The following is a 13,695-nucleotide window of genomic DNA, read 5'->3' as shown; positions in this document are numbered from 1 at the left end:
TTTGGTGAGCCAAGCTTAGAGGTCAATCACCGTATCGATCGACGAGCCTGTCGGACTGGGAGGCGGAGCCAACTCCCAAGGCCCCGTCCAGGGACCTCTGGTCTCTGGAGGAGTTCCTGGCCTGTGGTTTCTCGCACAATGACCTCCACTTGGAAGGTCTGATCATAACCTGGTCCACCTTCAGTCACAGTACACTCCTCAGGTGCAGAGACAGACTGTGACCACTAGGACAATCAGAAAGTGGACACCAACTGTGGAGGACGCCATCAGAGACTGCTTTGACACCACAGACTGGGATGTGCTGCTGAGGTCTCAAGAGGACATCAAAGGTCAGACACACTGTATAACAGATTATAATAATTTCTGCTTGGACGTTGTCACCCCTGCTAAGACTGTCCGCTGTTACCCTAATAATAAACCGTGGGTAACAAAGGAGGTCAAGGATGTCCTTAACAGAGAGAAGGTTTCAGGAGCAGGTACAGAGACTCCATGAGGTCAGCAAAGCAGGAGGTGAAGCGATGAGGGGGAAAGTACCAACCCTGTGGAAGACTTCCTGTATAGTTCCAGTCCCGAAAAAGATCAGGCTAAAATCTCCTCTGCATGTTCTACCAGTCTGTGGTGACCAGTGTTTTGTGCTGAGGTGTGTTGTGTTGGGATCAGAAGTGTCAACAGGTTGGACAGGTTGATCAGGAGGGCTCTGTGGTTGAAGCTGGACTCATTCTACTACTCCTTTTACTGTTTATACTACTTGTACGTTTACTACTAATTCTACTTGTACTTTTGCTACTAATTATAGTACTGCTTCTACTACTAATTCTACTTTTACTTTTACTACTAATTATACTACTGCTTTTACTACTTATACTTACACTACTTTAACTAAAATAATAAATAAATAATATAATATTATTACACAAAATTAAATAAAGAGATGTTTGGAAATGTCTGTCAATGTTACAAGAACCACAAAGTGGTCCAAAATCACGTTAATAGGACGACAAAGAAAATATTAAACATACCAAAAATTCAAAATAAAATAAATAATACCTGACCTGACCTACATTATAACTACAGTTAGACATTTTTCTAAAACTTCAATACCCCATACCACATCTGAGTTCATTTTTTTTTTTTTCAAATTTTAGTTAAAAAATATTTTCTTTTTACAATTACATTATTTTTCTTCTCCCCTTCGTGTGATTCTTTTCTTCTCTGTCAACTCTTTCCTCCCTCTCATTGTGTACTTTCTCAGTCGTTGTGATGCAAATATTGTTATTCTTTTTTGATTTGGTTCTGGACACACCCCTGCCATTGGCCCGGATGTAGAGAATTGACAAACATAATGTTCTGAACTCCATTCCCCCATGAATATGGTCTTTACCAAACGATAAAGCTTCCATCTATTTTATCCTTTTAGGTTAATGGTAGGAAAGGGGGTGATAAGGGTGACACCCATCAATCTGTGTATCAGTGGCTCTATTGCCAGGAACCCTATGGACACTCTGGGACGATCTTGGATGAGTTGGATGACATTCGACGCCGTACAACAACCTTGTCCTTGATGGACAAACATCGACGGTTTCCCCACAATGACCAAAGGGGGATTTTTATGTAACTAAGTTAGTAAGTAATATTTGTATCGCGCTTTTGCTTCCACTAAAACACCAAAGTAAATTATAATAATTATAATATTATCCATGTCATTTTAATAGTTTTCTTTGGACTAAAAGTGATGCTCCTGATAGTGATATTCCAGGTATATTCTTAAAATATTACATTGTACTATTTGTTATAACCAGAGTGCTGGTCGTTCTGATAAAATTCAACCCTATATTCACTAAACTACAATACTATAAATACTATCAATACAACGCAGTTCTCGCCTCAATAAGAAGTTATTTCTAGAATTAACTTGGCAGTTTTCCAGTTAAAAACATGACACTCACAAAACAACATTGAGACAAAGTGAAGGTTCTATGAAGTCAGAGACTAAAAGAGAGGAAGTAAGTCAGTAGAGATACAGGTCTACCATCAGGGGAGAGCAGTCGAATATCAACCAGCGACACGTCTCCCTGAAGGTCAGAGGTCACAGACAGCGAGAGGAGAAGACAACTTCACTACACAAACGGTCGATCAATGTCTTGTTTGAGAACGAGAATTGTGTATCGATCATGTCTGATCATTGAGCCATAACATTATGACCACCTGTTCAATGTTTCAGAAGCTTTTTTCCATTTAAACTTTTTTTAAATCATTTTACAGCAAACTATTGAAGAGTAAATGATGTAACCTGGTCAACAGTCTGAGTGACTCACGTCAACATGATTACGTTGAAATGATGTTTGTTTTAAGTTTCCAGGCGGAAATGTATTTCTATTCATTCACATTTCAACAAAACTCCTTTTTTTCTAAACTTTTTCTTAAGAAATTTCTGTTAAGTAAGATGTTTTGAAAAAAACTCATATATTAAAATATAACTATTTAATTTAATTTAATTTAATCTTATTTATCTTAACAAATGTCGTGGCTAGATAGACTAAAAATAGATAGAATAAAAATTAGATAATGACGAGTGAATCTATTTTGTGAAAAAGTCTCAAATCTGCCACGTTTTTCAAACATCTCCTGCTCTGAAATGATCAAGTCTTTTGTAGCTTTCATGGTTCTTCTGGTCACGGGTCAAAGCACACAGTCCTCTCTCACCATTTCCTGGCGGGGAATTGTCTCGTTTTAATTGCTCCTGATGAACATGATCTTCACTGAGGACCAGCATTGGAATCGTTCCAGTCGTGCGACTTAATCTGTTCAGTTTATGGAATATTATTTGAAACAATTATTATTATTTTTAAATGTTCTTGATTCGAGCAAAAAATCATTGACATCTTAAAAATCTTCTGGACCTGGACGAGTCTTCGTGGGTCAGAACATGTTTCGATCGGCTAGAGTTCATGAATAAGACGAGCATCTACAGGAGGAGAGTTCAAGTATCTCACGGTCTTGTTCACGAGTGAGGGTAGAAGGAAGCGTCAGGTTATCAGTTATGCAGATGGAAGGTTGTTCTGATCTTCACATCAAAACTAATCAATAAAAACAACATTTGAAATATTCAATAATGTTGATGTCATTGATCCACAGCTGCTTCTGGAGTTACTGAGTTTATTTGACCTTAATTTGACATAAATCACAATTCAAATATTCTGACCTAATTACTAAAATTAACATTAAAAATAATGTTAATAATAATAAAAATGTTTTAACTCAACTCTTGCTCTAGTGTGACTCCGTCATGTCCTGGGTGTGTCCCGGGGCTTCCTCCGGGTCAGAGCCCGACTGTCCTCAGAATGATGCTACACAGAGTGTCTCCTGGATGACTGAGCTCTTCACTCCCCAAAACATGATTTCTTTTCTGAAAACTGACAGGTGTTGAATGACCGGTGAATGAAAAGCCTTCTAGCTCAGCTCTTTCTTTGTGACCAGATAGACTCGGTATCGTAGCAGGTGATTGGTTCTGGGTCAACTTGAGTAACATCAACATCATCATCTTTCTTTCAGGTTCTGTCCACGGTGCGAGCGCTGGTGAGCGACAGAGTTCTGGTGTCACTGTCGCAGCAGCGCCCCCTGCAGGAGGGATCAGAAGAGCAGAGACCTGGACTGTTAAGGGTTGTTTCCATGTTTGACACAACAAATGAACAACTCAACTTCAACCGTGTGAGTAGATAAGATCATGTTGATCATCATCGACCAACAATCAGTGAAAACTCTTGATGAAGCTTCATGAAGCCTCACTTTCTCGGTTCTTTCACTTCTTAATGTTCTAATAGTAATGTTTCCAGAGAGAAACATCTCACGGCTGAGAGCGCCATCTGGTGGAGCAACGAATTGATTCAAGTTTTGTTTCCGCACAGATCATCAAGGACCGAGTGTTTTCTCACGCGTCCAGGAACAAGTACATGTGGAACTTTAAAGAGTTGTGTATATATTTGGTGTGTGTATTGTGTATCGTCAAGAATGTATAATATTGACACCGTATTGTCAAAAAATATTTTTTAACTTTCCCAAATTTGTTTTTTGGATATATATATATATTCCTGAATGCATTTTTTTTCCATATAAGTCTTTTCAATATTGTTGCATACAGAATATTCTTTTAAACCAAAAATTGTTTAAAAATTTACAAATGTTATTTAACTCTTGACAAAATAAAAATAAAACATTTTAAAACTTGTTTTATTAAATAATTAATGAAATCCTACCATGAATAGATCTGAAAGTAAGAACCAGAATTTTAAAATGGATCCTGAAACAAACTAATGCAGAGATTTAAGGATCGGAGAAATGTGAGTTCTTCTACGAGAGCGAATCACAATTCTGGCTGCAGAGTTTTGAATGAACTGCAGGCGAGAAGATCCTTCTTGTTCAGACACCAACATAAACTTGAAGAATGCCTTGAAACACGTCATTCGATCCCAGTTATGGTGGTGGTGTGGAGGTGGGGTCTTGAGAAACAGATTGGTGGAAGAATGGACAGGAAATTGTGCTTATGTAACAGGAGTACAAGAAACAACGACTTATGTGTTTTCGTATCATGATCACGAACGATCAAGGTGGCGTCATACCATATGCACAAGTCGCGTTACCTCTGAATGACATTTTGGAAAGATGTGAGCAGATCTATGCACAGAGGCCTGATCCTAATCAAATAGCAGCCTGCAGGCAGCATGAAGACGAAAACATAGACGACTTCAAAGTCAGATTAATGGATGTTTTTAACAAACATGGTGGGATTCCCGAAGATCATCCAGCTCTATGGGAATCACATTTCAAAAATCATTTGTTGAACCAAATGAGACCAGATCTGTCGAGATACATTAAGAAGCAAAATGTGACCTGGCAGAAGGCTGGGACAAACGATCACATTACATATGCCCGAAATTACGAAATGATAGAGAAAAAGCGAGAAAAACAAGTCACTAGTGACATGACACATGTAACAAACATTTACTACTAATATGATAATATGATCCTAATACACTGTCCGCAGAAAAAAGAAGACTCTTAAAAGAAGGTTGATGCTTTACTTGCGGAAAGACAGGACATCTTGCCAGAGATTGTATTGAGAAAAACAAGCGCAAAGATAAACCCAGACGAAAACACTACTCTGATGATTCGTCTGAGGATGAAGAATGACTAGGCCAACAACAGGTGGCAGCACCAAGGTCACAACCGAGTGCACCGCCATGTGAAACTGATGAATCAGAAGAAGAAATTAACCTCTCACACACAATGTTTGATGAAGAAATACCTGAAATTCAAGACCTTTTGTTAGGACATTTAACAGAGCCTGGTAAAAGGCCTGAAATGACACTCCTAGCAAACGGAGATCCAACAGTTTTTCTGGTAGACACCGGTGCTGATGTTTCAGTACTAGGTCGATGGGACCCAAAGAAAATTAAGCCAGGAAAAGGTATAGTCAAAATGAAATGAGCTCATGGAACGGTTGAACATTTGCCATTGTCACACACTTTGAACATTGTTGCACCAGAAAGACCACTGAGAGTAGCGCAGGGTGAACTAGTTTTGCATCCATCTTGTCCACATAACTTGTTGGGACGGGATGTTATCACACAACTAGAAATAAGACTACAAACAACCAACAAGGGGAGGGTGGTCGCCTCAGTAGGTGACATACCGCCGATAACTGAAGCGCCCGTTATTGGTGGTCATTAGACCTCCCAGAGGCAGAAATGACAGGAGCAGCAGCTCAACTCTTGAGAGAAATTGCAGAAAAAGTTGAACCTGGAGGAGAGATCCAGGGAAAACAGGGCCTTCACGTAACCATAAGACATAAAGATGATCCAGGCCCTGATTTAGAGTATGACGAATTTTTCTTGCGACTAGAACCACAGGTAATAAACCTAGAACACTTATATTGTAAAAAGAAGTGTGGTTTTGCTACTGCAGTTGTGTCAGCTCAGGTAAAACAACTCCTTCCGCCAGGACAACACCCACATGTGTCCTTGGCAAAGAGCCATGAGCATGAGTGGAAAGACATTAATGATCTTGCGGGATCGCTGCCACACCTCAGTTGGACGCCAAATCCACAAAATCCGTTGTGGGAGGTGTCGCATACTGGGTGGCAACGAGTGCGATTAAATTGGACACTCAGAACTAACCCTCAAACTCATTTGAGCTGAGATGTACAGATCCTCTCCCTCTCACAAGACGAGGAAGAGGCTATGAGCAAGTTGCCAGAGCAACTCTGGAGTCAAGGACCCACGGATTTAGGTCTGATGAAAAATACTCCACCTGTAATTATTAAAGGGAAGACTGAGCATCGCCCTGTAATAAGACAATACCCGCTCAAACCAGATGCAGAAGAAGGAATTGAAAATGTTATCGCATAATTACTGGTCTCAGGTGTTGGGATTTTGTGTTCCGATGAACCGACCCCTCCCCAGCCTCGTACGTGGTGATGGAATGAAGGACAGACACATGGATGAGTTTAAGAAAAATGCTCGTTTAGTGAATTATGCAAAAGTAAGAGACAAACTTACGTGAACACGGGCGCTGGCAAACAGAGAGATCTATCGCAGACGTCTAAGAATGACAGAACGCAAAGATCAGACAAAATGGTGGATCTTTATAGTAGAATATTCAGGTTAACACCTCTAGTCAAATGTGAATGTAGGATTGGTCAGTAACTTTAAACACTTGATTCTAAGATGGCCGGTCGCACGTGATCGTAGTGGAAACTTACTGAAGGTTGTTGACTTCTAGAGAGAGTTTGTTCCCAGCGACTTGTGTCCTTCAGTGTGAGTTCTCAAACAGGAACTTCCTGGAATCCCGGGATTATTTAATCTTTCTGTGTGTGCGAGGCTTTGTGAACTCGGCCTTGTGTTGCAGTCAATGCAAGAATAGGATTATTTAATATGAATTAAATATGAAAGATTATCAGTTAATCAAGTGACTATTTGAAATGTCTGTTAAATCTAGATGATTGATTACAGTAAAGTTGTCATTTCCTTACATTCCCCCTGATTGCATCATGAACTAATGATGCAATAAAAGACTAGTCTGATTTCAAAATAACGATCTCGAATCTTATCATAAACTAAACATGCTAAACTATTATCCGTATAGTGCCACACAAAGATTACATATGGTGAGAAAGCAACAGAGGAAACACAGATTCATTTAATTAATACAATTATACATTATGAGCATTTCTCTCAAATCACAAAAAAGAAAAAAGAAAAAAAGAAAATCCAAAAAAAAAAAATTAATAATAATTATTATTCCAAATTATGCTACGAATTAAAACTGAAGTAATTGAATGCCAAATCATCAAAACAAACATATTCACACTAAGTAACTCACATCTAATAAGTCTATTTTGAAGTAGAGATTTTGTTAAAATATATATTGATATGGAGCCAGTATCCACTGCTTTGAAAAACCTCTTTAACGAGGTAAAAAGGAAGTAGCAGCCCCGTTGTCGGCGACTTAGATGTGGGCTCTTCATGTGAGGTGTTGTTGACGTTCTCCCCCGTCAACAGAGCATCATTGAGCTCGTCCTGCAACATAGGAAAGACATGAACAGCATCGCATTCTTTGGACAAATGAGAAACAATACATCTTTCAATCATGCTTTTTATTTAGAATTTACTCATACTACTTCATGCAGACAAAATTAACCCCTTCCTATTTACTACCTAAGTCAGAGAGATAGTAAAACACAGTCGTACCTTATTCTCAAGCTGGTTTCTACACCAAAAATTTAAAATTAATTGAATGCAATCTGGACAGAGCCTCCTTCAGCAGTGTTGATCGACAGAACCGTGCAACAAGAATCACCAAACATGTAACAAACCTATTATCCAGCTAAGTATCTAAGTCCTCCCCTGAGGGACAAATAAACAACTTCATTTATTTGTATTTAAAAAATGTTTTCTTGAATAACTTTGTATCCAAATCTATTGTCAAATCATTTAATTAATCAAAATACTCTTGGTATTAACTTTCTTAAATTTATTTATGAATACATTTATTCAATATATGACATTATTAGCTACAAAAAGATATTCTAAGCTTTGTTGAATCATTATTATTCCTCTTAGATTTGGTTTGAAAGTCTATTGCTAAAGTAAATGGATAATATCAAATAGAAAAAAATGTCTATGTGCAAACTATTCTGCAGCCGTTTATTTATTTTATTATGTTTTTTCTATATTAGCATTTATATTGTTGGATTTCTGGACCTTAGTTTAACCAATTAATAAAAGACTAACTAAGACTTAATTTATGAATAATAAAACATTTAAAAAAAGTAAAAATCTACACTATAAAATATTTTTCCGATTATAATTATAATGATTCATTCTTTTATTTTATTTTCTTGTCCTTTGTTAGATATAGAACACATTTTGAGAACCTTATTTTCCATTATTAACCCATTTATTATCTTTATATTGAAGTTCCCCAAAGAACTGTTAAACTCTAGTATTTCAAATTGGTATTTATTTTAGGTTTCCTTTGTTTAAAACTTCAATCAAATCATTTTGTCATGTGGATGAAAACTAGTAATTTTCAATGCTTATATAATTGAATTCCTTCAATAAATTACACTTGCAACTCCATATTTTGTCAATTTTAGAATTCAACTTGTTTATTTTCCATTAATCTCTTGCTCTAGTTCTTATTTTTGGATCTTGGATTAAAGGTATATTTATCTTTAACAAAGGTAATGAGACTGATATGATTCTATAGTTTCTAAATAGATTATTTGCTATTTTCTTTCTTGAAGGCATCATTTATTAATTAATTTATTTCTTCTGGGTCTTACATTTTTAGTCGATTCTGTTCTCTGCTTTACATTTTGTTCAAAAATGTTTATAGTTGCCTTAGAACATTAGAAGCAGCTTTAGAAACATATTTCCATTTTTTATTTAACTTTTTCAATTAATCAATTTAATTTTTTAGTTTCAAGTTTCACTTTTCATATTGTGTATTGTATTATTGGCTGCCATTGATGTATATAAAAGTATTCTATTTTAATTTATAAAAAAAATACATGTTCTTAAAATGATTAATTCTGAAACTACGTTTTAATCATAACAAGATATTTTCTTTCCCTTGTTTTTTGAAACTTCTCTAATGTCAATATGTTCCTTCTCTTAGCATTAAGTAAAGTGTTATTAGTTTTAGGGAAGTTGTATTTATCTCAAATCATGATTTCTTGTGTTTGGTAATTTAAACATCTTAACTATTTCACCACATGTCCAAAGAGTAGTTTCCTAAAACTACATTTTTTCATACATATATTTTCAAGCTAGTCAAGTTATTATCTTTACTCATGTTGGCTCATGTTTCTTGTTCACCTTCTAACAAGGAGATCATTTCATATATTTAAGTCTGCAGTGGACAGTGGCTTCTTATTCCTCCCTCACTGGAGCTTCTCAACACCACCTCTGACAGGATAAGATCAGAAGTTACTAGAAGGTCAGTTTTGAATCTATTCAGGTGGTGATGAGGATATTGTGTGTGTGTCATGAGTTGTGTATTCAAAACTTTGTATGTCTGTGGATGTCAGTTAGAGTTTGTGTTTTATTTGAATAAACCTTGAAGTTAGCAGAGAGTTCAAATTATCAGTAAGTTTTGACTTCATGGAGAGAGAGAAACAGAGGCGGGTGTTGGAGGGAATTATTTCATTCACACACACACACACACACACACACACACACACACACACACACACACACACACACACACACACACACACACACACACACACACACACACAGGGAGCAGGTTGTAGCAGAGACACTTTTTTATCTTATTCAATTTAAATTGAAGACATCATGTGTTTGTTTGTTTATCTCTGAGATCAGTGTGTTATTTGTAATATCTATGTGAATGTCTGAGAGTGTTGTGTGAGTTCAAATGTGTTTTATGAATCTAATGGTTAATTTGATCAGGTGTCAGACCTCTTTAATTATCTACCCACAAAATAAATACAGTATCTATTCTAGATTACTATTTTGCTTATCTTAACTGTTTCTTTAATTAATATTCACTTATAGTTGTTTGGTTTATTCAACTAGAGAGAAGAATGTCATATTTATATTTCTCAGTGTTTCTTTTAATTTATCTCTTAATCTATTATTTTTTCTTTGACCTTTCCTCCTACAGTATTTTAGTCTCTATTTTTACCATTTTCACTATTTAAGTCTAATTTCAAAGAACAATATATCATCAATTTCACTCACATCAAGATTGAATGGTATAGTATAGTCTAGTCTCTATAGTCTAGTCTCTATAGTCTAGTTTCTGGAGGTGACAAGTCAGCAGCTCTAGACAGAGTCACTTGTAATTAGTTTAAATAAAATTCTGCATCAGTTGACCTCACAAGTTTTTGTTTAGTTTTCTTATGGCTGCTTTCATCATAGCTCTGAGTGGAGCAATCAGAGTATGTTATTCTGGGATTAACTGTTTACTGTTACATCTTAAGATATCATGTCTCTAACAGTTTAGATGTGTCTACTTTTTCATCAAATCACAAACAACTTTGCATTTCTTAATCATTTGTCTCAGGGCCCTGTTATAATATCTATATATAATATATAGAACCTAGCTTCTCCACCAGCAACCACAGCAAGAGCAACACGAGGGACAGAAGTGTCAGAGAGCATAGAGAACCTTGTTCAGTTGTTAGTTCAGCAGCCTCACCATCAGGACCACAAAAAATGTCATCGCAGACTAGAGTCAAGTTCATGTTTGCGACCAGATCGTGCCATTTGTCTTCATAATCACGTTCATCATCATCCCAGACATAGTTCATAGTGCAGTGTGGGGGGTCCAAAGGTGGATCATAGGAATGAAGTCTCAAAAGTCTTTTCAAGATCAGAGAAACCATCAGATGTTCAATCACGTTGAACCAGTACAGCTCCTCCCTCTCTGGAGCAGAAGTTCATTCTTGGTGGAGAGTTGTTGAGGTTGAGTTCTCGTTTGTTCAGCTCAGAAAAATTGCTTCAATCGTAGGTGTCACCAATAGGGAACTGGACCAAAGTTCCTGGACTTAAAGCCAAAAATGCGCCATTGTTGACCAAAATTCTTTGTTTGTTTCCATCTCCTCGTCCTCTTCTCCTGCCACACCCATGCACTCCAGCCAGTGGCCAATAGGGAGCTATGATAGGACCCTAGAACTATCATCTCTATTTTTAGAGAAACTCTTTCAAGTCTTTAAGTTGAAATTGAATTAGCTGTATCTGGAGCTCAATAAGAGCATTTTGTTTAACTATTTTATTTATTATGAATTCTCATCATCATTGATGTGAGTAACCCACTCATAAGATTTACCATTAAATTAAAAAACAGATTAACGTTTCTTATTTTTCTTCCCTGTCAGGAGCTTTAACTTGTCACCTGTAGTAATAGTTACTTTTGTCTTGAAATAGGAGGTCAATAAATGAATAGAACAAATTAATAATATTAATAATATTAGTAATAATGCTAAAAATAATAGGTAAAGAAGCAGTTACCATAATAAACAATTAAATGAAAATATGAAAGAGGAAGAATCTAAAAATCTAAATTAAGAACCAAAACTTCAATTAACTAATTAAAATCCATTATAAAATCCGAGATAATAATAAATAAAACAAATAGTAAATTAAGATATTAATAATAAAAACAAGAAAATTAAAATTAAATGGACTAATTTGAAAATAATAAATGCAATTAGATCTAATCAAAATATTATACTAATTCATTACAATTATTCAAGTCAAAAAAATTAACAACTTATTATTTATTTATTGTTAATTATTTAACTTCCTAATTAGTTGCATATATATATAGCAAAATTGACCAGAAGAGGAATAAGAGTGACTGTCTAATGACCAAATACAACATATAACTTAATATTCCTCCAATAATTAAAAAGATAAAAATCCAATCCCTAATTTACTAAAAATAATAAAATAGTAAATGTATGACTGATTGTTAAAATAATAAAATGTATTTAAAGTAATAATTGAAAAAATAAGAAAACAGAATAAACTGCAATTGATTCAATTAATCAATAATTAAATAATTACACCAATTGAGTCAGAACAAAAGTCAATTAAGAAGTAAACAAAGAGCAAACCAGCAGGGGGCAGCATAGCAAATACAACACCAAAGATCAGAAATTGAGAGAAGAAGAGAAAACAGGAACTAGATATCAACAAACGTACACACATGCAAGCAGTCAATGACACACTTGTTTTAGATAAGCAGTATTAGTTCGACAAAACACCAAAAGTTACACGCAATGTGACCAATTGTGAGTTGATCGATTGATAATGTGAAATAGGAAGAGAGGATGGTCAAGATCATTAATACATACAACAGTGTGCCAACCATCAATGTTAATTGTGTTATTGTTATTGAACACAGCAGAAGAAGGAGAAAATTGAAATGTGAGTTGGTTTGTTTTTCTTCTTAAACCAATTATACCACTAATTAACTGTATATTTGTATATACCTCAATTAAGAAATTACGAATTAAGAAACAGGAATAATAGTAAAATAACTATCGTCAACAAAGAATGTTTCTTAATAAAGAGAAAAGATAATTATATCGAACCCAATAGTGAATAGAATTCAAGATGACGTAAGAATGTGTGTGCGTTTAGAGAACACATGAATACAATGGGAGGGTCGGTGAGGAAAAGAAGGAAGTCTTAGAAGTTCAACCTCCAAGAGCAACCACTCCCCCCAACAAGGAAATTGTCTTTCGGAGCTCATTCGGCCTTGCAGCAGCTGACAAGTAACAACGTCTGCCAAGCAGCAGTTCTTATCAGCAAGAGATAGTGTCCAGAGACACACGAACCTGGACTCTCAGCTGTGTCACAAAAAATCAGAGATCTCACACAAACGAATGCTAATTTTTACAAGTACCGCAGCGAGAAAAAAAATATTCAAAAGATAAAAATATACAGACACAGACAATTGAAACAAAACAATATGTCATGACAACACGACGACAACAGTATTTTACCAAAACAGGTGAGAGAGACACACTATGCTACGTGGAACGAGACTCTAGACCAGCCTGTCGTGTCTAAAGTGTCGAAGTCATAATGGCAGGAGCCCCTCGATCGCTCAATTAGCTTCCAGACACCCTGGTAAAACGATTAAAACTAGTCCGTTTCTGTCGCTCCAACACGACGTCACGTCCAGGTCTTAATACTTTGCTTTATGGAGATAAAAGGTCAAAATGCAGAGTGTACGGGTCGTTTATTCGCCGCTACAAGTCAAACAAAGATATAACTTTACGATCGAAAGGACTCGATCTTTGCCGGCAGCTGTACAGGTCGATAGCTCCGGGAAAGACGGTCCTGGGTTATGGGTCGTCTCTACATTTAAGGGAAAGTTTCCTGTCCAGGGGGCGTCTGTTCCGGGGCAGTGGTTCTTTGATGTTAGTTCCTGTCTCGAGTCACCTGGAGAGCAACATCCTTGCTTCCCTGTTGTGTGGGCGGATTCCTTTGTCTTCCAGCCCCCCTCTTTTGGGTGTGTTCTTTCTTGCTCTTTTGTTTCACGTCCACAGGTGTGAACAGAGCAGACAGTCTGTCCTTCATTAAATCGCTGAATAATCTCTAGTCTGTTTCAAGCTACCCTTGACACAGTGTATATCAGTATGAAAGTGAAATGTTG

At 36.3% G+C, this 13,695-nt stretch overlaps 1 protein-coding gene, 1 long non-coding RNA gene and 1 pseudogene across 3 annotated transcripts in view; 1 reads left to right on the top strand and 2 right to left on the bottom strand.

Moving 5' to 3' along the window:
- The window catches only part of LOC148083109 (NACHT, LRR and PYD domains-containing protein 3-like), a 238,050-nt gene that overhangs the window by 185,013 nt on the left and 39,342 nt on the right, over positions 1-13,695 (bottom strand). The window lies entirely within an intron of this gene.
- Positions 5,124-6,291, top strand: LOC148083111 (uncharacterized; annotated as a pseudogene).
- Positions 6,498-13,695, bottom strand: part of LOC148083110 (uncharacterized) — a 7,525-nt gene continuing 327 nt past the window's right edge. Inside the window, exon 2 of the long non-coding RNA XR_015710728.1 lies at positions 6,498-7,574. This is a non-coding gene — a long non-coding RNA (uncharacterized LOC148083110). The remainder of the gene's footprint in view (positions 7,575-13,695) is intronic.

The sequence above is a fragment of the Callionymus lyra genome, chromosome 3 (assembly GCF_982586985.1).
Source record: "Callionymus lyra chromosome 3, fCalLyr1.hap1.1, whole genome shotgun sequence".
NCBI classification, from domain to species: Eukaryota; Metazoa; Chordata; class Actinopteri; order Syngnathiformes; family Callionymidae; genus Callionymus; species Callionymus lyra.
Note: the sequence above shows the minus strand (reverse complement) of the source record. Positions and strands in the feature narration are given on the sequence as shown.